Source organism: Ambystoma mexicanum, chromosome 10 (genome assembly GCF_040938575.1).
Source record: "Ambystoma mexicanum isolate Mex_15411 chromosome 10, UKY_AmexF1_1, whole genome shotgun sequence".
Taxonomy (NCBI): Eukaryota; Metazoa; Chordata; class Amphibia; order Caudata; family Ambystomatidae; genus Ambystoma; species Ambystoma mexicanum.
Window position 1 is genome coordinate 1,097,804,072 of NC_090932.1, and position 19,813 is coordinate 1,097,823,884.

Consider the following 19,813-nt stretch of genomic DNA (forward strand, 5'->3'; position numbering starts at 1 on the left):
TAGGTGATTTACTATTCACCTCGGATCCCCCTCTGCCGGGCTCAGATCCACTTTGACACAAAATCTTCAAACATTCTCCCTCTGCCAGGCACGGACCAACTTGATCTACTTTGCCATAAACTTTCTTGACTGTATACAACATTGAAGACTTGCAATTGTGTACAGGAGTTTACTTGACCCGTCGCAGGGCCACTTCAATTAACAATTCTTTCCTCTCTTTCACTTTTGACACCTCTCAGCTGGATACCTTACAGAGACCATCGAATGAGTACACATGCAGTGGTGGACCACTCTGTCAAAGGTATTGTATCTTGGTTTCAAAGTTCAATCACTCATCTGCAGCTACACAATTTTCTTACGTTGGTTATCACACATGCTTCAAACAATGTTCGCTCCAGCCTTTGCCATACAATGTTGCCACTTGCAACCTTGGCTTCAGCACCAGTGTCTTGTATCGGTCTCCCCAACTCACCGGCTGTGTTGATTTTGTTGCAGCGTTGCTTTGTTCTTTCAGCCAAGGATAATACCACGGCAGCTGGCCGTCCTCCCTGTCTTGATTATCGATGCGGGAGGGCCCCGGGTACCTCCTACACACAATGCAGGATTCTTCAGCCTGGTTTTCTGGTCTTACGCTTTCTATTCCCTTGGTTTCATGAAAGTGACGGGTCCTTGTCAAATAGGTCAAGGGAACTTCCCTCCTTGCGACCCCCTTCTGTTTTGCCGTCTTTCTCCTTTTGTTAAACTGCCAGCTTGGAACTGCTGTTTTCTTGTGTACTTTGCCTTGCTCTGAGTGTGCTCTCGTGCGCTGCCTTTTTTCCACGTGGGAAAGCTTAATGGAAGTTTGGTGTGTGTGATGGTCAGTAATTACCTGACCTTGCCTGACCATTGTATTGGGACACGTCAGGTGTACGGCTCGGGTATTAGTCTATTTTCCCTCATCGAGGGCTGCCCATGAGAAAGTGTTTGTGTTGTAAAAGGGGAAGGGGGTTGAGTTCCTAAATATCCTACCTGGTAGGATGGGGTAAAGGTGTTATAAAATTGGGGATACCATGTCTCAACATACGGTTTCCCACTTCCACTCCCTGAAGACCCCTCACCCAGGTGATCCTCCCACACTGGTCCACCCCCAGGAACTGGATCCAAAAGCAATGGCCATGACCTGGCCACCTGCATGACAGATCCCCGGGGACTTGTGGGCGAGACACCGTCTGGTTTCTCACACACCTCAATCCGCGCAGCAAGCACTGGTGCAGCAGAACATTGTAGCCATGACTCCATGATGAAGACTCCGGTACGTAGGTTTGGGGCGGTGACTGTAGTTGGGGGCAATCATTTTACCGGGACAGCGATTACATTATACTCACAATAGGACAGCCCACAGACAACCCTGATGTGTTCTATCCTATCAGTTACACCGAACCCGAATGGGAAACCACGTATAGCAGTGACAATAGGTGACAAGACATAGCGGGCGCGACTCGATTTTGTATTAGGGAAGGGAGATATCTGATGTCAGGAATTGCCATGAATACACAGGGATTCTCTGGGGCTACAGATTTGGTACCTTTTACTGACGGTCTTCCGATTTCCATAGGAGAACATAACCTGACTATGCCATTGTTATATTCCCAACAGACACCGGTAAACATAATGGGTAGGGACATGATGAGCCGACTCAACATAACAAGGGGATAGTATGTTCAACTCCAGGGATTCACTTTATGGCTGTGAGGGACATCATTCAGGCGTATTGCGGGCAGACTGTACAGAGTCATGGCTTCCAGGGATACAAGACAAACTGCTATGTATACCCAATGAGTTCTTGTTCAGACCAGGTATTCCCCTAGATGAGAGGGAAGGACAGGTGCTGTCAATAGAAATGGACACAGTTATAGTGAGGGACGAAAAAGTAGTGTTGCATGGGACTGATGACACAGGTTGGGCATGGAGGACAGTAATTGCGGTAGGAGAAGGGTATAGACTGACTTGTCATACGAGGAACTGTTTCAAGATGATTGTTCAGATAGCGAGACAGTGTTCTTTATTACTATTGGGTGACAATACCACATAGGGAGGTACCATAAAGAATTGTCTAGTTGAAAAAGGCGCAACGACCATTTCCCGGTGAAGATTTGGCATGAGTACCCAGCGTTCTATGGACTAGCAGTCCATATGACGTTGGTCTGGTAAAAGGAGTAGGAGCTGTCAAAATAAAGCTGAAGCCAAGGGCTATTTTATCAAGGGCAAGACAATTTACTCTATCCAGGGAGGCAGACAAAGGCATTCATGAGACGATTGCCACGTTAATGAAGCAAGGCATTCTACTCCCATTTCGGAATTACAGTGTAATACAGCAGTGTACCCGGTGAAGAAGGTGACGGGGGATTGTGACTTTTTATTCAAGATGTACGTCATTTGAATAAAATTGTTGAGATAGAATTCCCATTAGTTGCTGGATTGGAAACAATTCTATTTCATTGTTCCACGGGAGCCACCCATTTCACAGTAATAGATTTGAATAACACTTTCTTTTCTGTACCACTCCAGGATGAGCCACAGGACTTGACCTCCTTTCTATATAGAAACCAGAAGTGGAAACACGCAGGATTACCACAGGTGTACTGTGAATCACCCTCCATCTTCCAAAGGGTTCTCCAAATGGACCTAGGGAACATACAGTTGGAAATTGCCATCATTCAGTAGGTAGACAACATTTTGATCTGCAGCAGGTCCGAAGAGTAGTGTCGAAATGACTCAGTGCGCTTGTTGGCAGTACTAGCAGAGAAGGGTTACAAGGTAGACAAGGCAAAACTACAATATTGCCAGAAGGAAGTGTTGTACATTGGACAGTTAACATCACAGGAGGGTGAAAAGTAACTCCAGAAAGAGCGGAGGTGATCTTTAGAACGCTGCTGCCACAGACAGTGAGAGAGATGCAGCAATTCTTGGGAGTCTGTAATTATTGCAGGGCCTGGGTATTAGACTATAGCACAGACATTATTAAGCAGGCTTCATGAGGGACAGAAGGAGGGACAGTAACTTGTCATGGACACACAAACTGACTGAAGCATTTGAGGAGCTGAAAAAGTCAATATGCACAGCTCCAGTGCTAGGGATTCCCAATTATCGTGACAAATTATATTTGTTCTCACACTCTAATGGAGTAGTGATGACCGATGTACTCATACATAAGACAACCTTAGGACACAAACAAATGGCCTACTATAGCGGACGTTTAGCCCCAGTGATGAGAGGATACTACCCTTGTGAATAGGTGTTGGCTGTAATTTTCCAACCAACAGCTGTAAATTTGCAGTAGAAAGGTCAGTGAGCATCGCAGTGGGATGCAGCACCACACTTTACATGGAGCATGCCCTCTTTGCGATCCTCGAAAAGACCAAAAGCATGTGAACTGCCCAGAGAGCATCCGGATATGAGGTGATCATCTTGAATCTGGCAATAAAGGTAGTGAGAAACAGAGTTGTAAACCCAGCAACATTCCTAGCAGAACCAGTGGAGGAAAGAAACAATGTGCATGGCTGTGCTATGTACATTGAACAATATGACGACATCCCTAAGGTCGGGGAGAATGCATTAGAAGGAGAGGAAATACTTTTTATTGAAGGTCATCAACTATAAACCAGGCAACGATAGAAAAACATACTGGGAAGGTAGTGGTGAAAATAAAATTAGACGGGACAGCCGAAGTAGTAGCAAACACAAGATTACCTTCACATTTGTCAGTGCAAGCAGCAGAATTAATGGCTCTTATAATGTATACCAATGATATATAATATGGGATAAAGTACCCGCTACGGTATGTTATGAGGATATTGAAAGTCACTGAGTTTTCCCGAAACTATACAGCGGAATGCGACCTCAGTGAAGTGCCTTTATAATGTCACAGAGCTCTGAGGTGATGTGCAATATCCCATTGGGGCAGTTTTTTCATTACTTTGAATCAAGAGATCTTCCAGCTGTGTATATGTGAAATAAATTGAATGTGAATGATTAGACCAACAACCATAAAAACGGATCTACAGCTTGTAATGCGTCATAAATAGATATTTTAAGCAGTTTAATTAAATGCATTTAAAATGTGGACTCATGGTTTAGAACAAGTAGGAATAGATCCCTGCACTTCTAGCAGTGAATTGAACACACATACCTCAACACGTTTCCTTATCTACTGATATGTGTGAATTGTTAGAGCAATGTCCTTCAGAATAAAGAATTCTGAAAAGTTGTCTATGTCCCTGTAAAGGAGTGGCAGGGGCACTCTTAGCAGCTACCCAGATTACCAGCAAGAGGGCACTTGGGCCCCAACAAAATCCCAGCTGCAAGATTGGGAGACTTAACCATAGGGCAAAGTTTACTGTCTTTATTATCAATCAAAATGACAGGGATCACACTAAAACAGCATACTGCGCCATGAGCTCTCATCCTCCAAACGTGTGTCACACCATTTTAACTGCTAGGGACGTCACAAAACAAGTCACGTCCCAAAAAACCTCTCAGGGAAGGGAATTGGTTAGTCGAGGAAAACTCTATATGTAATCCATAGGGATTAGTCTGGTTAATTGATCACCATGTCTGGTGGCTCCTCCTAAGACCACCTCTAAATGTCAGGAATACAAAGTTGCAGGTTACCCTAAAGGTAATTGGCTCACGCAACATATATTGTGCTTAACATGAAAGGCAGTCGGGTATTGGGCAGAACAGGTCTTCTCAGCCTTGGGACCTTGCACAGCTACCAGGCCAAATGAAACTCTACAGGGTTGGGAACGATCCCAAAGGTGCTGCGCGCTCCCAACAAGTTGCCATCTCTAATTGCCTAAGCCCTGAAACAGAACATTCAGCTTTGAACATGTAGACAGTGGTATCTTTTCTGCTTCTGGTTTGACGGGAACAGCTTTCCCCATCTACCTCAAATGAATAGGCTCTGTCCCGTGCTTTCAAGTCACGTGTGTAGGGACCACGAAATGGAGCTCTTCTGCTTGTAATTATGAGGATTTTATGCTGTTTCCCTCGCAGGTGTTTTATCGCCTTGGCTAACTGGACACTTTCTATCTTTGCTTGTCCTTGGTGAGGATGTGCACTGTGTATTCACTGGAAGCCCTGTCTGTCTGCTTCAACTGGATTAATCTGTCAGCCTCTCCCCATTTACTTCAACACACTGATGGCTTCCATCATGTTCTTATGGCCTCCATGTTAGTCGCAATTAACCATGTGCAAGCCAGTTGTACGTATTCTTGTCGTCTTGCTGTTTCTGCGTAATAAAGGATATATGTGTGTTTGTCCTCTATTCTACATGAGTCATAAGCATTTGTTTCATGTCTATCTCCTGTCCCGGGAGGATAGCTCAGCGGCAACGTGTTCGCCTTGGAAGCAAGACGACACGAAGCAACACAGGTTCGATCCCTGGGTCCGTGCTTAGAAACCTCTGGGTATTTAAGCGCATTATAAATACACAACTAAGACAAAAATAACCCAATTATATAACTAAAACAAAACATTCCTGTAACAGCGGCTCGATGCACGCGGGCTGTGTGAGCACTTTAAAAATGCTATGTGATATGACATGACATTGATAACGCCCCTATACACAGTGTTTCAAGGCGTGAATCAGGCTTGTGCCTCTAGAAGTCTGAACGATAATATAAAGCTAGTTTATATGTTAGGCCCTTGACCCGTGGAGACTGGTGTGGTAACTTTCTGTCATATACCATATTGGGATTGTGTTACATCACAATCAAGAGGAAAGGGTGGGGTTTGATTAGGCACAAGGGCCTTGACGAATCTCTGAGAAGATTTTCATCTGGGGCCTTTTGAGGGCAGATGGGGTTGGTTTGGAGGAAATCTGGCAACAATTCATTGCCTTAGAGAGGCTGGTGGGGCTGGTGTAGTGGAACAGCTTGGAATCAATGATGGAAAGTGTCAGGCCTTGATGCTGTGATCCCTGTATCTCTATGGGTGGAATAAGTGAAAGTCTGTTAGTTAGAATAGTGACTCATGAAACTGTGATGTCTGTTCAAGCCCTCTGCCAGTGTATTGAGAATGTGCATGCATATGAATTCATAGGTCTTTCTGGCTTTGTCAGTCCTGAAATTACCCTGGAGTACAGCAATCTTGAGATCATCAAGGGTATGATTATCTTCTAAAAAATGATCACCCTCTGGACTCTCGTTAGTATATCGGATTACACTTTGACCATGAAGGATCATGCATTTATGTAGAGGTTGATTAGTATCCCCAACATAGTAGCCACATCCGAGACATTTTATGCACATAATCAAGTAAACAATATTCTTGGATGAACATGTAAAATGCCCCATCATTTTTTAGTCCTGGGGTATCTTGATTGTGTCTGAAATGGAGATATGTGGCCAGGTTAGACATCTTTTGTTTCTGAAAAGCACAGTTCCAAAACCTGTGCTATTTGTGCGTAGTTTGAGTCTGACCAACATTCCCTTCAGTTTGGCTGGTTGTCTGAAAGAAAGAAGGGGCATCTCACTAAAAACATCTCTCAGACGTTTATCTTGATGCACAATGGGTTGGAGTTCCTTAGCCATCTTGCAGGGGGCTTCCATCTGTGGATTGTATGTGACTACCAGTGGCACTCAGGTTTGTGTCCCTTTCTCTCTGTATTCTAAGAGGCTGTTCCGTGGGATCCGTGGTGCCATGTGAATCTGGCTGTCCACAATTCTTTGGTTGTATCCATGGTTAATGAAGTCTGATCTCAAAGTTTGTATGTTTTTATCCCGGCACCGTGTGTTTCCGAGAATATTCAATTGTACCTTAATGCTTGGCTGAATATTGCAGCATGTTTTGTGTGCACTGAGTAGAAGCTGTCACACTTCAAGTAGCTGGCACAGTTGGTTGGTTTGCGATGTAGTGTGGTATGTAGCTCGCCATCTTTTATTGTTTTGGTGGTGTCAAGGAAATGTACTTTTTCAGGAGAGTAGGAGAGTTTGAGTTTGATGGTTACGTGGAATTAATTAAATCTTCTGTGGAAGTTTAAGAGGTCCTCTTCCCCAGCAGTCCAGATCAGAAGGATGTCATCAATGTAGCTCAAGGTATCTTACAGGTCTGCCATCACAAGTGCCAGGGAAATCTGTCTCTTATTGTGCCATGAAAACATTTGCATACTACATCGCCATCTGAGTGCCCATGGCCGTCCCCATCATTTGGAGATAAGTATCAGTACCAAACATGAAATGGTTGTGGGTCAGGATGAATTCTATGCACTTGCCTATAGTGTCAGCAAGTGGGTTTTATTCGCTAAGATCATTCTTACATGCCTAAGTGTCATTGATGTGGGGCATGTTTGTGTAGAGTGACTCCACACCTGTGGTTGCCAGTAATGTGTCCCTTGGGAGGGGACCTGTATCATCCAGTTTGTTGAGTAGATCAATGGTGTCCTGGATGTAGTTGGGTGTCTGTCTTACCAGTGGCTTCAAGATGTTCTCGACTCAGCTAGAGATATTCTGGTGGTGTGTATTTTGGGGAGCATGTAGAAAGTACCAGTTACTGGGTTACCCAATAAGTGCACGGGAATGATCTGCACAGTAAATACATTCACAGCAAAGACATGGAACCGTGGTATCATCTTTCTTCATGCTGTTCACTAAAAACATGGAGCCATTCTCCCACCACCCTTCCCGGCCCCTGCAGACTTCAGGATCATGTGGTCAGATGCTCCAGATAATTTTAGAAGAGAGCTGGAGGGAATGTACTGGAAGATCGGGCTAGTAAGAAGTGTTGTTATATTATGTTACTGTGATTTATACCCTGCACTACATAAATTAACTCTTTGTTTGAGAACTAACCAAAGTTACATAAAGACTGATGATATCACACTGCTTGTGTTTGTGATATTACAAATATTATAGCGCTAACCCCCGCCGCATAATGTATCTGCCGGTAATGGTCCAGGCCCCAAGGTATAGGCCCCGATTGATGCTGGGGCCTTAACACTGAGCCCTGATGCCATTACCACATCAACCCAGGTTGAGGCTGTGGGTGTTATTGCTGTTAGCACCCACGTTTAATAACCAGGGTGCTGATAGAAATGTATTTGTTTCCAAAAAACTGGTCACACACTTACCGCGAAACATTAGTGGAAAAAGATACTCACTCAATATGGCTGCCATGTAAATGGAAGTCGAGGCTCTGTGTGGAGCCCCTGTTTCAGTTGCATGACAGCCAAGCAGCATTGCAGTGGCCCTGAAAAGAAATAGGTAAGTGGGTATGGAGGGGAGACCTGAGCGGAAGCGGGGAGGTGACTGCGCTGAGTGAGAAGCATGAGTGAAGATGGTTGGGCAGATGCAAGCAGCCATCACACATTTATGGATTGTGAGATTCAGCTCGCAATCTGAGCAACCCGACTGGCTGCCACACCCAGCTCAGGAACAAATGTTTACTTATGATGATTTGTCGAAATTGCATCTGTGGATGGAAGTGCATATTTTTCCAATCTAAAGGTTTTTTCCAGTTTTGTACCATAAAAGAGGTCAGTGGAGAAACTATAGTATGATAAGTTCATATTCTCTGTTTCAGAGCCGTAGGTTGTATGTCTACCATTGATAATATCCCTGAGCACCCACTGTTAAGTTCATTCAAAGCGTCCAAATGGGCTTATGCATTACAACTCCGGAAATAAATAAAGGGGTGACATACTGGTTTCAGCTATATTAGCCCTCACAGTATTTCAATGTGAATTTCGAAAAAAAGATTGAGGCTGCAAAAGCTAATGAAACCATGGTAAGGGAACGATCTGATATAACCTTGTTGCAAGGTTAAAGGTCACATATGAGGAGAAAACAATGGAGGTCATTTTCCAAGTCCCTGGAACATAAACATAGGTTAAAAAAAACAGGTGTAAAGCGTTACTCCTGTTTTAACACCTTTGTTCAATGTCCTGGGTCATTTTTGTGTTTTTTGAAGGTGGGGGCAGGGGTGAACAGGAGTTCGGTTTCTGCCACCCATTTCATGTCTGCCTCCAAGAACCCCTTGGTTCTACGTCAGCATGATATTTAAATGCTGGCGTAAAGCCAATGTACACCTGTATGGATGGGCCCCTAATCACCTTAACCAAGCAGGCCCACCACTTAAGGAGCAAGTCCACGTTTGTACGTAAAGCAAGTTTATTGTACAATCATCCAGAGAGGAGCTAGATGATCCTGTGGAGTCAGACTAACCCAATTCTCAGCAAACCACATAAGTTGACACATTATATACATTTTTGCAACAGTTAAAACACTTGCATATATTTTATTACAATCCACCCCCATACATGATCGGTCAAACCCTATACAAATAAATCCCATCTTTCTCCAATTCTTCCATTCTCATTGGTTATCGATATCTTTACTTCCATCTTCAGGTCGTATTCATAGCACACTCCTTCTTGGGATTTGTCTGTGGTAGATCATGACATCAGCACATGGTTACACATTAATACACCAATATAATTCATTACAGGTCACAACTGGTCTGATACCTCTTAACCCTAAACATAATTGCACATGGTTCACACGGTTACTTCAAATGACATGAGGAAAGCAGAATAAATAGGTTCCCATTGAACTGGTGATAACTATGTCATCCAATCCAATGTTACTGGTCCCCCAGGACACTCACTTAAATGACTACCATTTCTACAGGCGCGACACATCCTGAGAATACAATTGAACCCCCTTGGTATCAGTCACTCTGGCTCGGGCGTCACTTCACCCCATAGTTATTGCTGGTAAAAACAAATGGCCGAACCCCTTCTGCAAGCTCCAATGCACTTAAAAGAGATTACATCTGCTTTTGCGATAGTGCCAAGCCATAAAGACCCTGGCTGGTTTGTTAGCTGAGCTCACTATCTGTGAAGGTTGTAGTTACTCTTTTACCCTTCCTCTGGCCTCTGAAACTCAGCAAAACCAGTTTCTCCAAGTCACTTAAAATTCATCTTGTGAAACCCTGACTGCCGAGTTTAATTCATTTATAAAAAAGCCCACTACATATATGTTAGGAATCATTGTTCTTCGCAATCTGGGGTTAAAGTATCTAGGGAAAGAAACTTGCCGGCACATTTTACACGCAAAAGGCAACCCTTGGTTGATCGTTTTGCACGTTGCAGACGTCACCTTAAGCTACAACATCGAGCTCCGTTCCTCGCTCGTTACCGGTTACCCTGGCAACGAGGAGGACGCTTCTGGCGCAGAGACGCTGCCGTCAGCCGGTCACGTGACTAGGGCACGTGACACGCATAGAATAAAGCCGGCCCCCTGACTACTGCACGGCGCTTCTGATTGAAGTGTTTGGAACCGCTTTGTAATTCTTCATCCCGTATCCTTGACCTGTTTGTTGCCTTTTGGATTTGCCTTGTCCGTGCCCTTGTCTTCCTGCCTTGTCTCCCTGTCTTCTGCTCTCGACCTTGCTGCTGCCCATTGTTTACTGAACTCAGTCTTAGTTCTCTGGACTGCTACTGCCTTGTGATTTTGCTTTCCACTGCCTGCACGCTGCCAACCCATTTCTGCATACCGGATTGCACTTGCCTTACGACTCTGCTTCCCATTGCCTGCACGCTGCCAACCCATTTCTGCATACCGGATTGCATTTGCCTCATGATTCTGCTTCCATTTGCCTACACGCTGCCGACCCATTTCTGCCTACCGAACTGCCCCTGCCTGGCGAGTCTGACCATCTGGTTTGCAGATCTACCTCCTTTGGACTCCTGGAACAATGCGCAAGAAGATCACTCAACCTCCATTGCATCGGATATCATAGACTAGAGACACTTCTTCTAGGCGTCCTCGTGCCGTCAGGGTAGTTCTTGAATATCGGGATTGTTGGGACTCTCAGGCGTCCTCGTGCCGTCGGGATAGGGTCTTGGACCTTGGACCTTGGACATTGGGAATTTAAGAACTGGGACCACAGGCAGACTACAAAAATACCTCATGGTAAGAACCATTCCTCCTACCATGTATATTGTACCTAACGAATTCTTACGCATTGATTTCTCATTTAGACTCTTGTTTTGTTCAATGTGCTTACTTACTTAGGAATTCCCGGGCTCTACTGAGGAAACCTCCGCTCCCCGCCTGTAATATCAGCGTTGACTACCACCGTTCAGGTTGGTGTAGTTGATATTCTGTTACCTTTGGTCGTACTAGTATTCACAGTACTGATCTTGTTTTTTTCTCTATTATTCCTAGTTGGTGTCCACGGGTGTGTGCGTCTCCTCTTCCAACTATTTGATCCTTCTGCCTGTAAACCTTGAACAGCAGAGGGTTACAATTGTAGGAAGAATTCTACAGCGACTTCCAGGGTTTTCTGCTATTCGTGCTCCTACCATCCTTGCAATCCGGTGGTGAGTTCTAACATAATCAGAAGCCTCATAATGGAGACCACTGAAGCCCTGGAAAATTTAGTCTGCCTTGTCTCAGAATTAAGGGCTGACATGACAGCCGCACATGATGCCACGCATCGTCGCATTGATGCTTTACAGTCTGCGACCCAACCTAGTGGGTCTGGTACAGGTGCTCAACCGGTGGCTTCAGGTTCTGGTTTTCCGTTGCCCCGCCAGGATCCGGTTCCTGTACTAATGTCTACCCAGTTTCCTTTAGCTGCCCCAGAAAGATTTCCTGGGGACCCCAAACATTATCGTACTTTCATAAACAAATGTCGTCTACACTTCTTGTGTCGACCCGCGTCATTTCCTGATTCCACCACTAAGGCTGCGTTCGTGTTGTCTTATCTGGGTGGTACCGCGGCTGCTTGGGCCAATCCTCTTTTGGAAGAAAACAGTTACCTGTTATACGACTGTGACGCTTTGATTAATGCCATGGCTCGTGTCTTTGACACCAGATACAAAACCCAAGCAACTGATCTAGAACTATTGAACCTCCGACAAGGGGATTCCCCATTACTCACCTATCTGGCAAGGTTTAACCAGCTGGTGGCAGAAACTAGTTGGCCAGATGATAAAAAGACAGCTGTCTTTTATAAAGGGCTATCAGAATCATTGAAGGACACTCTAGCTACCGTTCCGGTAGTACCCACTGCTTTTCCTGAACTCTTAGACCTGGTTCTGCAAATTGATGCCAGAAGAGCTGAGACCCTACCACCTCACAGGCCATATGACTGCCCGATTGACCTGGTCTCAGGACTAATATACCCAATGGGAGAATCTACTCCCTTACTCATAAGGAGAATATCATCCTTAAGGATTACCTGGACAATGCATTACGCACTGGGTTTATCCGACCATCTCGTTCACCTGCGGCGTCTCCCTTGTTTTTTGTTCCTGAAAAAGAGGGAGACTTGAGACCTTGTATCGATTATAGAGCACTTAACGCAGTTACCATCAGGAATTAATATCCACTGCCTCTGATAAACACACTCCTAGATCAAATAGATACTTAGGTATTGTTCACAAAATTAGATTTGCGGGGGGCCTATAATCTGGTTAGAATCCGCGAGGGCGACGAGTGGAAAATGGAATTCAAGACGCGGTACGGATTGTTTGAATATTGTGTCATGACTTTCGGTTTATGCAATGCACCAGCTACATTCCAGAATTTTATCAATGATGTGTTTAGAGATATGATTGACCATTTTGTATTAAAATATCTTGACGACATCCTGATTTATTCCCCTTCACGTCAACAACATGTTGACCATGTGACCGCAGTCCTTCAGCGTCTTAGAGAAAACAGTTTATACGCTAAAATTGAGAAGTGTATATTTCATGCCACTGAAGTGGAATTCTTAGGCTATGACTTGACAAACAAAGGGGTACATATGAATCAAACCGAAGTCAGGGCTGTTTTGGAGTGGCCCAAACCCGCTAATGTGAAGGCTTTGCAATCCTTCCTAGAATTTGCAAACTTTTATCGACGTTTTGTTCGCTCATTCTCTGAATTGGTGGCTCCATTGACTGCTTTAACTAGCAACAAACGTCCTTATCTCTGGTCTTCAGAACATCAACAAGCCTTTGATGCTCTTAAAGCGGCATTTACATCTGCCCCAGTGTTGCAGCATCCCAATTCCAGTCTGCCATTTCATGTAGAAGCCAATGCATCAGTTATCGCTTTTGGTGCCAAACTGTCCCAACAATGTAACGACACGGGACTCCTTCACCCAGTGGCCTTTTTCTCTCGGAAACTCACGCCCTATGAGCGTAAATATACCACCACTGAGCGGGAACTTCTGGCCATCCGTGACGCTTTCAAAGAATGGAGACATCATCTACCGGGGGCCTCTCATGCGGTCCAGGTCTTCACGGACCATCGAAATCTGCTTGCTATGAAGTCAGTCAAATGTTCCACTTCACGACATGCGAGATGGCATGAGTTTTTCTCAATGTTTGACTTTGTCATTTCCTATCGACCAGGATGACCTCAAAAGCTGATGCTCTTTCACGGATGCATGATCCAGATCAAGAGGACAAAGAACTCAGTCCCCTCTTGTTGCCCACACAAGTTGTCTGTGGTTGTACTCCTCAACCATCCTTGAAAACATCTCTTGCTGAGTGGGTCCTAACCCAGCCCAATGAAATTCATGAATACAATTTGGATATTGTAAATTCCATGCCGTATATCCAAGGGCGTTTGTTCCTCCCGAACGATGAAATCCATCAAACAGCCATACAATGGTGCCATGATACGATGTTTTCAGCACATCCCGGTAGGAGAAAAACTTTAGATCTCTTACAGAGATGGTGCTGGTGGCCTACTATGCGGCAAGATGTACAGAACTACCTTGAGTTGTGTGCCATTTGTGCACAGTGTAAACATGTACCTGGTAAACCTATGGGGTTACTCCAGCCATTACCCGTACCACAACGCCCCTGGACTATGCTATCTATGGATTTCATAGCAGAGTTGCCGTTAGTACAGGAATATAACACAATCTGGGTAGTTGTGGATTATTGTACGAAAATGGCTATTTTTGTACCATGTCGTGGGCTACCGTCCGCACCGGTTCTAGCGGATTTCTTTATGAAGAACATCTTCCGCTATTTTGGTCTTCCCTCCATCATCGTGTCTGATCGGGGTATGCAGTTCACGTCTCATTTCTGGCGATCTTTGACGTCTTCTTTTGGCATTGAGGATCGGTTTTCTAGCGCATACCATCCCCAAACGGATGGCCAAACCGAGAGATTCAATGCCACTCTTGAACAGTATCTGCGCTGTTTGATACTCCAACATCAGGAATCTTGGCTATCCGTCTTGATAGCGGCCGAATTTTCCTACAATAACTTGTTGCATACCTCGACAGGCACATCTCCGTTCTATGCTCTTTATGGACAACACCCACGTGCCTTACCCCATGACCCGGTTTTGTCATCAAAAAATCCGGCCGCTTCTGATTGTGTGAGAGAAATGACGGAAATTCATAAGAACATTGAATCTCGTCTTCAGGAAGCTCAAAGTCACGCTAAACTCTTCACAGACAAACACCGTTCGCCAGCTCCTTCATATCAAGCTGGCATGAAGGCATGGCTATCGACCAAGCATTTACGAATTCCGGGTCGACGTACTTTGTTGCCTCGTTTTGTACGCCCTAAGTAATCACTCATGTAATCAACCTCTTGGTTGTCAGATTGTCTTTACCTGTCTCTTGGAAGATTCATCCTGTTTTTCATGTATCTTTGGTCAAGCCTTTTCGTACTGGTACTCGTCTCGGTGTTCGTCCCCCTTCTATTAAGGTGCAAGGTTCTGAAGAATACGAGGTCAAGGCCATATAAGACACCCGTCTACAGAGGGGAGTGCGTATGTATCTTATTGACTGGTTGGGTTACGGCCCAGAAGATCGCACCTGGGAACTTCTGGAGAATATCCATGCCCCGCGCCTTCTGGCACGTTTTCATGCCTCCAAGGGATTGGATATTGCATCAGGGGAGGATGCTGTTAGGAATCATTGTTCTTTGCAATCTGGGGTTAAAGTACCTAGGGAAAGAAACTTGCAGGCACATTTTACACGCAAAAGGCAACCCTTGGTTGATCGTTTTGCATGTTGCAGACGTCACCTTAAGTTACAACATCGAGCTCCGTTCCTCGCTCGTTATCGGTTACCCTGGCAACGAGGAGGACGCTTCTGCGCAGAGACGCTGCCGTCAGCCGGTCACGTGACTAGGGCACATGACACGCATAGAATAAAGCCGGCCCCCTGACTACTGCACGGCGCTTCTGATTGAAGTGTTTGGAACCGCTTTGTAATTCTTGATCCCGTATCCTTGACCTTTTTGTTGCCTTTTGGATTTGCCTTGTCCATGCCCTTGTCTTCCTGCCTTGTCTCCCTTTCTTCTGCTCTCGACCTTGCTGCTGCCCATTGTTTACTGAACTCGGTCTTAGTTCTCTGGACTGCTACTGCCTTGTGATTTTGCTTTCCACTGCCTGCATGCTGCCAACCCATTTCTGCATACCAGATTGCACTTGCCTTACGACTCTGCACCCCATTGCCTGCACGCTGCCAACCAATTTCTGCATACCGGATTGCATTTGCCTTACGACACTGCTTCCCATTGCCTGCACGCTGCCAATCCATTTCTGCATACCGGATTGCATTTGCCTCATGATTTTGCTTCCATTTGCCTACACGCTGCCGACCCATTTCTGCCTACCGGACTGCCCCTGCCTGGCGAGTCTGATCATCTGGTCTGCAGATCTACCTCCTTTGGACTCCTGGAACAGTTCGCAAGAAGATCACTCAACCTCCATTGCATCGGATATCATAGACTAGAGACACTTCTTCTAGGCGTCCTCGTGCCGTCGGGGTAGTTCTTGAATATCTGGATTGTTGGGACTCTCAGGCGTCCTCGTGCTGTCGGGATAGGGTCTTGGACCTTGGGAACTTAAGAACTGGGACCACAGACAGACTACAAAAATACCTCATGGTAAGAACCATTCCTCCTTCCACGTATATTGTACCTAACAAATTCTTACGCATTGATTTCTCATTTAGACTCTTGTTTTGTTCATGTGCTTACTTGCTTAGGAATTCCCGGGCTCTACTGAGGAAACCTCCACTCCCCGCCTGTAATATCAGCATTGACTACCACCGTTCAGTTTGGTGTAGTTGATATTCTGTTACCTTTGGTCGAACTAGTATTCACAGTGCTGATCTTGGTCTTTTCTCTATTATTCCCAGTTGGTGTCCACGGGTGTGTGTGTCTCCTCTTCCAACTATTTGATCCTTCCGCCTGTAAACCTTGAACAGCAGGGGGTTACAATTGTAGGAAGAATTCTACAGCGACTTCCAGGATTTTCTGCTATTCGTGCTCCTACCGTCCTTGCAATCCGGTGGTGAGTTCTAACAATATAGATGTATATTTCCCTGTGTAAGTATATCAGTGTGCATGCATGTTTAATAACTGAGAATAAGTGGTATCGGTGCTCCTCTGCGATAACGAACACGGCTTAATGACCTGTTCTATGGGAAGGTGCCCAATTGAGAGTCTGCAGCCACATTTTAGCTCACTCTACCTTTCACAAAGGAGGAATAGCCATTTGCATATCAGTCTTCGTCCCGCCCACTTGAGCAGTCCATCACTGAAATGCTATCCAATCCTCCTTTAAACAAGAGTACCAACAGCAACCCCAGACACGTGGTTCGGCCTAGTCGGGCCTCATCAGTGAGGTGGAGCTGTGCCCCTCTGAGCACAGTGAGAAAATGGTCCACGTCTGGATAACCCTAGGTAACTTAGGGAGACCAACCCTAAGTACCTCAATCATAGGAAAAGAGGTACAGGCGCCCCTCTATGAGAATGAGCACGGCTTAAGGACCTGTTGTATGGGAAGGTGCCCACTTGAGAGTCTGCAGCCACATTTTAGCTCACTGTACCTTTCACAAAGGAGGAATAGCCATTTGCATATCAGTCTTTGTCCCGCCCACTTGTGCAGTCCAGAAACAAAATGCTATGCAATCCTCCTGTAAACAAGAGTACCAACAGCAACCCCAGACATGTGTCTCGGCCTAGTCGGGCCTCATCAGTGAAGAGGAGCTGTGCCTCTCTGAGCACAGTGAAAAAGGGGTTCACATCTGGATAACCCTAGGTAACTTAGGGTGACCAACCCCAAGTTCCTCAAACATAGAAAAAGAGGTACGGGCGCCCTTTTTTTAAAAAAAATGACCAAAAAGTAGGTAAAAGAAATGAGTGCTATCTGGGTTTGGTCCGTGGGCACACTTCCCTGTTCGTTTCGCGGACGAGCCTCTGATTGGTCCAGAGGGCAGCGTGATGTCTGCGGACACCGGACGTGCCTGCTGATTGGATGGTGAAAAGCATGAGGTGCGACATATTTTTGGAAACGCCCGCCATGTTGGATCTGCAGACAGCCACCGGTGTCTGCGGACAGCGCGGTGGGGGAAAAGTCTGGAAAACACATGTGGGGTTATTTGTTGGTGGAAAGAGGGCCTGGGAAGGGTGGGGGAGTGGAAAAAAAATTACATGGGGCTATTTTTGTAGGTTCAAAAGGGTTGGGCAGGTGTTGTAGCATTCCTTTGACACCGCAGTAGTTCACGGACAGCGCCATGAACGGGTGGTTTGGAAAAGACATTTGGGGTTATTTTAATGGCTGAAAGAGGGCATGGATATGGTAGGGAAATGTAATGAAGGTAATGTGGAGCTGTTTTTATAGGTGAAAAAAGGGTTTGGAAACGCTGCCGAGTCCGCGGTCAATTTCAGTTTCCACTGACATAATTTCGATTGAAGAGGGGTCAGGGTGCTTTTTATTACTTGATGGTGTATGGCACGTACTTGTTATATAGTTAATTGTATTGTGGCAGTTGTGGCCACTGGCCATATTCTGGGGGGCATCGTAATGGCCATTATAATTGACAAATATTTAGCACCGCATGTATTGCAACTTGTTATGCTACAATCTACCAACCAATTTGGGTTTGCCTTTCAGTATTATATAGCACTACAACCATACTCGCCTTGTTAAAAAAATACCTACAAAATATGTCACTACTAGGTTTCTAATTGTTAGGCTGCCCCCACTTGACTCAGTTACCAACTCAGATTGTGTATTAAGCCCTGCTATTTCGTCTCCTAGCACTCTAACAGCCATCAGCACCGATCTTCAGTTTCTCAACCGAGAGTGGCCCTCTCCCCTGCATTCCCATGGCTAACCTCCGGGTTGTCACCCTCACCATGGCCACCCTCCTACCCCTATTTAACACTATAGCACCTACTAAATTCCTTCCTACCCTCTCTCCTAGTCAACCCATGCCCACCCTCAACATTGAAGACTCCATGAGCAGCAACTGCCGCATCTCGCCAAGTCAATAGTTACTATGATACACCTACCTGCCCACTCCCAACATACCCTGCTAGGCTCTTGCATTAGTAACTCATGGCCAGCCAGCAGTCACCACAAGAACTGCCCATACAACAGGTCACCTTGTACTAAACCTACAACATTCAACAAGGCTCATTATGTCTCCAACAACACCATGCGCCCTCATACACCCAATCTCCCTCCTACTGGCCTCCCCCTAGTCGAGGCCCCTCATTTCCAAAGGAGCCCTTATTAACGCCAGGTCCTTGATTCCTCACGCGTTACACATAGCAGACCTCATATCATCCAATCACCTAGAGTTCTTAGCAGTCACAGACACTTGGTTACACCCAGCTGCAGGACCATCCCTGACATTAGCACTACCTTATAATTACACAATCATCAGATCTGATAGAACAACCAGCAGAGGTGGTGGAGTAGCATTTATTGCCAAAAACCAGCTCGACCTCAGAGAAGTTCTCAATGAACCTTTCTCTTCAAGAGAACTACTCTCCATCAAACTTCCTCTATCGGCTGCACGTACACTACTCATCCACCTTTTCTACAGACCATCCGGTCCCATCTCCTCATTTGAGGAAGACATCACACACCTTCTCACCCAGAATACCAAACCTGGCTCCCAAATCATGCTATTGGGTGACCTTAACCTAGGCCTGCAGGACATCCAATATGCTAACGCTACAGCCCTAGAGAACACGCTCACCGAGCTTGGCTTCTCGCACTGCATCTCCGAACCAACGCATGACAAAGGTATAACCTTAGATTGGTTAGCAGACCTAAACTCCAATACCAAGATACTCTCTAAATCTCCCTGTGCCTGGTCTGACCACCACGTAATTTCCTTTGTGAGCCAAGATACCATTTGTCCTACTCTTAGTGACATACAAATATCTCCTGCCACCTAATCACTTTGGAACACCTACTCCCTGTACTTCAGCCCATCACCGACTTGCATGAGAATTTAGACAAGGATCCGGCCAACCAAAACCTACTCCAAGCCTTAGACCTAATAGCTCATCTCAAATTAAGAAAAGCCAAGGCATCAGCGCACTTAAACACATTTTTCTATCTAGACTTAAAAGCCCTACGCAAATCAAAAGATGCTCCAAAGCCATCTGGAAAAAAAAAAAACATCGGACCAGAGCAAGGAAAAATTCACCATAGCCTCCAACGCTTATAAAGCTGCCATTTTGAAAACGAAAAGTGATACCTTCAAAAACAGAATCCTTAACACCAAATCCAGCTCAAAAGAGTTTTTCACTATCCTCAGAGAGTTGGAATTACCGGTCTCTCCTCCTGAATCAAGCATTAAAGAGAAAAGTGATACCTTCAACGACAGAATCCTTAGCACCAAACCAGCTCAAGGAGCTTTTCACTATCCTCAAAGAGTTGGAATCACCAGTTTCTCCTCCCGAATCATGCATTAAAGATGCCTCATGGTGTGCCAACATTCAATCATGAATTATTTCTCCATTCATTACCTCCCTCATCAATGCCTCATTGAAATCATGCAC